Here is a 7,327-nt window from a genome sequence, read left to right on the forward strand (position 1 = left end):
TTAGGTGGTGTCATTAAAACAAAGATTAATTTCACACATTGGAAAAGGCACTACTGTATTTAGCTAGATAAAAAATTACATTGAGATTGTGAAGGAAATTTGAAAAAATATTGCTTAAGACCAATTTAAGTGTTGTGTTGGTCAGGTAAAGAATAATGCAAGTCCAAATTGATAAGTGTTGGGGTTCCAAACCCTTTCAAAAACACAAAGCTTTTTAAACAAAAAATAACAGGTGCTCAATAGGGTGATAGAGAACAGCAAGACGTAGGCTTCAGTGCCTCTTTAGTATGTTCAAAATAACTCGGCTGAGTGGCCTCTTTGATGTAGAGCTCTTTCTTGTGGCTAGCCCAGGTCCTAGTGAGATGCCACCTTCTGAGAGTATCTCTAGCCCCCTGGCCAGAAAGGGCAGAGTCAGTGGAGTATCTAAGCTGTGGATGCAAAAATGTGACAATGCTTTTAGCGGCAATGCTCTCTTGTGTCCCGGAGTGGTGTTGCTTACCTCGGATGAGCAGGATGATGACCCTCTGATACACAAGTGGGACAGTGGTCATAAACATTTTAATAATAATGTTACATTGCATAGAAAAATGTGTTACTTATTTTTCTCAGTATCTTGTTGGGCTGTATGTACCCCAGTAGCGATTAATAATGAAATGCTACTCTTCAAAACACTCTGGCAACGCTGTTCTTTGCACACCACATTACTACAACTTATCATTGAACAGGGTTTTGCACCCTGAAAGCCCAACTCTTTTCCTTTTCGTTTTTTCTTATTTTATAGTTGAAGTGGTCCAACAGAGGGCATCCAATCACACACACACTAACACTTACTCACAATGGACCACTCTACATGTCTTGAGAATTGTGTTAATTTCCGTGGATTTTCTAGATCTTTTACAAGCATCCTGACTCTGTGTTATGATCATCACTTGAACAAGAATAAGAATAATCTTCAACCAGTATAACATAGTCAGACAGTATCTCACTCCTTCTGCATGATGCCCAGGCAAACCTGCTGAGCACTTTCAGCACAACATATAATCTGCTATATCTAAACTATTAAGTAAAAGTTAAATTTCAGGTGCCATGCCAGTCAGATGCAAGGAAGTTGGGTGGATCCACATATATTATCTATAGTGCCCATAAAAAGTATTCCCCCTTGGATGTTTTCATAATTTATTTTGGTACAAACTGGAATCACAGTGGATTTATTTTGGATTTTTGACATTGATCACCCCTTTAATATAACATATCTGAATTATCCCTGCTGCAGCCAAGTGATTTTAGAAATCTCAAAATTAGTTAAATGGAGAACATCTGTTTATAGCCTTATGGCTCAGCTCCTTTTTCACCACGACAGACAGATGCAGAGCCTGCATCACTGCAGATGCCACACCGATCCGCCTGTCGATCTCACACTCCATTCTTCCCTCACTCGTTAACAAGACCCCGAGATACTTGAACTCCTCCACTTGGGGCAGGATCACACCTCCAACCCTGAGAGGGCACTCCACCCTTTTCCGGCTGAATGACTTCAAAACAACAATGTTAATGTCCTGGAGATGGCCAAGTCGGAGTCCAGATCTCAATCCAATTGAGAATTTGTCGCTGGACTTGAAAAAGGATGCTTGATTACAATCCCCATGCAGCGTAACGGAGCTTGAGCCATTTTGCGAAAAAGAATGGGGAAAAATACAACATTTGCAGAGACCTGAGCACAGCTGCCAAAGGGTTATCTATTAAAAACTGGGGTGAATACTTATGCGATCAATTATTTTGTGTTTTATATTTGTAATTAATTTAGGCCACTTTATAGACATCTGCTTTCACTTTGATATTAAAAGGGTCTTTGTTTCGTAGTTCAGTGTCAAAAAAGCCAAACTAAATCCTCTGTGATTCAATGTTGTATAATAATAACAATGTGTGAAAACAAGGGGATGAATACTTTTTTGTAGACTCTATCTATCTATCTATCTATCTATCTATCTATCTATCTATCTATCTATCTATCTATCTATCTATCTATCTATCTATCTATAATGGAGTGGTGGCTCTGAGGCTAGGGATCTGCACTGGCAATCGGAAGGTTGCCGGTTTGATTCCCGTAAATGCCAAAAAGGGACTGTGCTCTGTTGGGCCCTTGAGCAAGGCCCTTAACCTGCAATTGCTGAATGCTCTGAGTAGTGAGAAAGCACTATATAAATGCAAAGAATTATTATTATGATGTAGCAGTACATGTGAATGTGTGTTCTCATCATTCTCACTTGTGGCAAATGTGACCACTCTGCTGCCTAAAATAAAAGTAACATAAGAAGAGGTGGTGTCTCTCAGAAGGCCCTCTTAGGTCCCAAATATTTTACATTTGTGTATTTGCATGTTCTTTCACTGCATATTTAACAAATTAATGTAATTATTAAAGGACCAGGAACATTTTAATTATTCAACCTGTAAACTATTAGTTACCAATTGCTCAAGTTAAAAAGGGCCTTTAAGGTGAAAATGGGCACAAGGAGGGCACAGTGAAGGACATACTTCCTTTTGATAGATGAATCTGAGCTGATGATTTCATAAAAGTCAGTGTGCAAAATAAATTGCCAGTAGATGGCAGTAAAGATTTTTTTTTTAAGGAAAAAAACGATGTCAAATCTTGCTCTTTTTGAAGCAATGTACTGTATCCATGACAGTCTTTCGAGGCTGACATTGCAGTCTGGAATGTAAATGCTCCGGAATTTTACTACAGTTTCCTGGTATATCTCTCAAATTTTCTTCAGTTTGGATGCTGGATGTGTATTTCCATTAAAGTCTTCATTGTTGGTAAAGTGTAGATATTTCATAATTAGTGAAAACCGGCACTCACACATTATTTCTCCAAAGAATAGCAGCACCGACAGCACTTTTACAACCTGAGTGATTCTTGGTTTTAACGCTTACTCAAGACGCATCTGTAAAGTTGACCGAGTGACACTGATGACTAACACCTTCAACACAGTTTTTGCAGCCTAAGTAACTCTCTTGTTTAACGCTAAGGAGGCTACTGGCAGACTTTGCACAAGTGTTAGAAAGTTTTTCTTCATACTGAAAATACCATTAAAAAGGTTTGGGGTCCAATATGGCACCCTGTATACTTGGATTGCAGTGAAAAATGTGACTTGTGTAAACAAGTGACAAAGGTCTTTTCAGACATGAGTTCAGTATGGAACTGGCTAAGATGGCGAAGCTTACAATTTTTAGCCCTCTGGACAGGAAAAGGAGGGTCCAGGTTTATGGCCACTAGAAGTGATGTCAGCAATGTCATAGCCATCAATCATCTGATCTGCATTGGAGGAAAGGAAAGAGGTATTAAACAGAGTGCCCAATCCCTCCTATGGTGGTACAATTGCCAATACCAGAGTCCTTCAGTTGTCCCTTATGCACACACACGTGACAATACAAAAAACGAAAAGCACATGGAACACTGTACATTACCAAGCAATGTGGTGCACAGTAGGACTTTGGGGACCTTCAGATCTCAGCTTGATGTTATTTTGGGCAAACAAGGATAATAAGATGGCCAAGTTGGTTGGGCTAAATGGCCTGTTTTCGTGACAATTGTTCTAAAGAATGAACGTGATTGGCTGTGTAAAATGTATTCCTGCCATGTAAGCACAAAGAGGAATGTGTAGCTGGAAATAAAATTTGACAGATTCGTATCTCTTTTCTAATGATTTGTTAGTAGCAAAAAGTTGGGTGAGTAATCTGCTGTCATTGTAAAAAATAATTGACAGCTACCACACTCTCTTTCAAAGCATCCAGCTAGCAGTTTTCTAATTTTTGTGTACGAGGTATGAAGGAGGAGAGAGACTTTGGCCAAAGGCATAAAGGAGGATGGCATTTTGTTGAACAATGGAATGCAGATGCCGTTTTGTTCATGGACGAAGGATGGATGACATTTTGAAAAATTTATGAAGGAGGATGGAGTTTTGCCAGAGGAAGAAAGGTGTTTTGTTGGAGAGAGGAGAATGTCCTAAAATGGACACTATAGACGCTTGAGATCTATCCAAATTCTTCAGCTTTTTCAGTTTAGATTAGGTGGATGAGTGGCTTGCGAGAGAGCAATTCCAGCAATTCACTGGCAAACCGTCCAAGGTTGATCTTTCTTTTATCCTTTCAAAATAGTGTTCAGCCCCATCCTTTCCATAATTATACATAAAAATGAATAAATAAATGAGTGAGTCAATAAATGGCAAAATACCCTTGTACAGTATGAAACAAGATAACAGAAGCAAGGTAAATGAGTGTCTCAGTATGAATGTATGATACAAGTAGCATAACATAAAATGGTTAAGTCAGGAGCAGAGGAGCCAATGTTTACCCACAACACTGGACTGGCAGTGAGTCCATCACAGGGCCCACTTTCACATATATCCATACTCTTTGGTGATATGTCAGAGAAATCTTATACGAATATGGGGGAACATGGAACTAGACACGGATAGCATCAGGATGCAAGACTCAAACCCAGGATGCCAAATCCTTAAGACAGTTTGCTGCCAACTGGCCATTAAGTGTTCCAGTATTTTCATCTTCTATTGACATAACATGTAAATATTTATAAACAAAAGCATTTTCAAACCAGATTGTTCTCACTTCTGTTTAAGTAAATATTACTTTTCTTAACAAATCGTATATTTGGCAATAACAGAGAAAACCTTGCTAAAATTACGATCTAAAGCATATCATATATTTTTTGACTTCAACATTAAAGAGTAGCCATTAGATACTACTATAAATCTCTATATACTACTGAGTTTAAAGAAGACAATACACAATCTAATGACTTTCTGAAAACATTACAGATACCACAAATAGACACTTTTAGTGTGGAGGAACTTGATAACCCTCTGGCGTTATCAGAATTACTAGATGCTATAAAGTCACTCCAAGGCGGGAAAGCAGCAGGCCCTGATGGCTACCCTGCAAAATTCTACAAGAAATTCTCCGCTCAGCTAGCTCCCCTCCTATTAGCAACATTTACAGAAGCCAGAGATAACCAATCTCTTCCTCAAACCTTTCGCCAAGCACTAATCACCGTTTTTCCATAACAAAATAAGGACTTATTACAATGTGCATCCAGGGCCGGATTTAGACTTGATAAGGCCCTAAGCTATTTGAGACATGGGGCCCTTTATAAGTCCAGATATTCTATGTAAGTGCCAAATATGATTTGTTTTGGGGGCCCCAAGAAGGCGGGGGCCCTAAGCTATAGCTTGTGTAGCTTATACGTAAATCCTGCACTGTGTGCATCATACAGACCAATTTCACTTCTGAATAACGACGTTAAAATACTCTCTAAAATCATAGCTAGAAGGATGGAGAAAGTGCTCCCCTCGGTAATATCACAAGAGCAAACTGGATTTATTAGGGGCCGACATTTCTTCAGATTCTTCAAATCTTCGACGCCTGTTTAATGTAATATACTCACCAACTAAATCAAACATCCCAGAAATATTATCACTGGATGCAGAAAAAGCATTCGACATGATTGAATGGAAATAACTTTTTACTACATTGGAGAAGTTTGGGTTTGGCCCAAACATTTGTGCATGGATTAAATTACTGTATACTAACCCAGAAGCTTCAGTTTGCATCAACAACATTTGCTCAGACTACTTTAAACTAGAACATGGTACTAGACAAGGATGCCCCTTGTCACCACTGCTGTTTTCAATTGGCATTGAACCACTGTCAATACATTGTCGAAATACTGATCAGATAAAGGGGATTAGCAGAGAAGGACTGGAACAGAAAATTTCATTACATGCAGATTATATGGTACTGTATATATCGGACCCAGAAAATTCTGTACCTGCAGTCTTAGCAGCACTCACAGAATTTCAGAAGTTCTCTGGTCTCAGAATTAATCTGAATAAAAGTGTACTCTTTCCAGTGAATTCTCAAGCATATAATATTAGATTAGATACCCTACCTTTTATCATTGCAGAACAGTTTAAATACCTAGGGGTAAACATCACAAGTAAACATAAAGCTCTATATCAACAAAATTTCGCCGTCTGCATGGAAAAAATTAAACAAGACTTGCATAGATGGTCAACCCTTCATCTCACACTAGCTGGAAGAATTAACACTGTTAAGATGAATATTCTTCCTAAGCTCCTTTTTTATTTCAAAACATTCCAATATACATTAATAAATCATTCTTTAGGCAATTAGATTCAACAATAACCTCATTTATTTGGAATTCAAAACATCCACGCATCAAAAGAGCGACCCTACAAAGACAAAAGGCAGAAGGCGGCATGGCTCTACCTAACTTCCAGTTTTATTACTGGGCAGCAAATATACAGGTGATAAGAACCTGGACACAAATAGAAGAACATACACAGGCTTGGACCACAATAGAAGTCAAATACTGCAGTACTTCTTTGAATTCCCTGCTCTGCGCTCCAATAAACACACGCTATCAGCAATACACTAATAATCCAATTGTGCTCCACTCACTTAGAATCTGGAACCAATGTAGAAAGCATTTTAAGATGGAGAAGCTTCTATCTGTGGCACCTCTGCAAGAGAACCACCTCTTTCAACCTTCACAAACATATGCAGTTTTTAATACCTGGAAAAATTTGGAATTAACTTGCTTAGAGATCTTTATATAGAAAACGTCTTTGCATCCTATGAACAATTACATTCCAAATTTAACATTCCAGCTACACATTTCTTTCACTGTCTTCAAGTCAGGAACTTTGCTAAACAGAACCTTCCAGATTTTCCTCATCTTGCACCTTAATCCATGCTGGAAAAAATATTGCTCAATCTCAAGGATTTAGACTCCATCTCTACAGTATATTAAATCATTTTACAGTCCCTCTCTTTCAAAGATCCAAGAAAAATTAATAAATCAGAAAAGGAGTGGAAAGTAGCAATGCAGAGAATTCACTCAAGCTCCATATGCGCAAAGCATACAATTATACAACTCAAAATTATATATCAAGCACATCTGTCTCGACTAAAACTCTCCAAAATGTTTCCAGGGCATGATCCAACCTGCGAACGCTGCAATCAAGTCCCAGCCTCACTGGGTCACATGTTCTGGGCCTGCACCAAATTAACATTATTCTGGACAAAAATTTTAATTACCTTTCAGACAGCCTTGGACTCACAATCCCTCCTAACCCATTAACAGCTGTGTTTGGGGTTCTTCCAAATGGGTTTAATGTGGAGAAAGACAAACAAATTGTGATTGCATTCACTACACTTTTGGCACGCAGACTTATTCTGATAAACTGGAAGAACCCAAACTCTCCTCTTTTAAGTCAGTGGGAAACTG

This window comes from Polypterus senegalus, chromosome 15 (genome assembly GCF_016835505.1).
Source record: "Polypterus senegalus isolate Bchr_013 chromosome 15, ASM1683550v1, whole genome shotgun sequence".
Classification (NCBI taxonomy): Eukaryota; Metazoa; Chordata; class Cladistia; order Polypteriformes; family Polypteridae; genus Polypterus; species Polypterus senegalus.